The sequence below is a fragment of the Lupinus angustifolius genome, chromosome LG06 (assembly GCF_001865875.1).
Source record: "Lupinus angustifolius cultivar Tanjil chromosome LG06, LupAngTanjil_v1.0, whole genome shotgun sequence".
Lineage (NCBI taxonomy): Eukaryota > Viridiplantae > Streptophyta > Magnoliopsida > Fabales > Fabaceae > Lupinus > Lupinus angustifolius.
Genome location: NC_032014.1, coordinates 23,694,470 through 23,694,678, shown reverse-complemented (window position 1 = coordinate 23,694,678; position 209 = coordinate 23,694,470).

The window sequence follows — 209 nt, the reverse complement described above, 5'->3', positions numbered from 1 at the left end:
TTCTTCTACCTCATCAAGGTTGTTTCTGAGGAGGGACTGATTATTGCCCTCGTCGAATTGAATTGTCCGCCAGGTAGGTTCTCCTATCTCGACCGGGATCATAGCTTGTGCGCCGTATGTTAAATTGAACGGTGATTTGCCGGTCGTTGAGTGTGGAGTGGTTCGGTATGCCCACAGAACGTGATGGAGCTGATCTGGCCAGTTTGCTT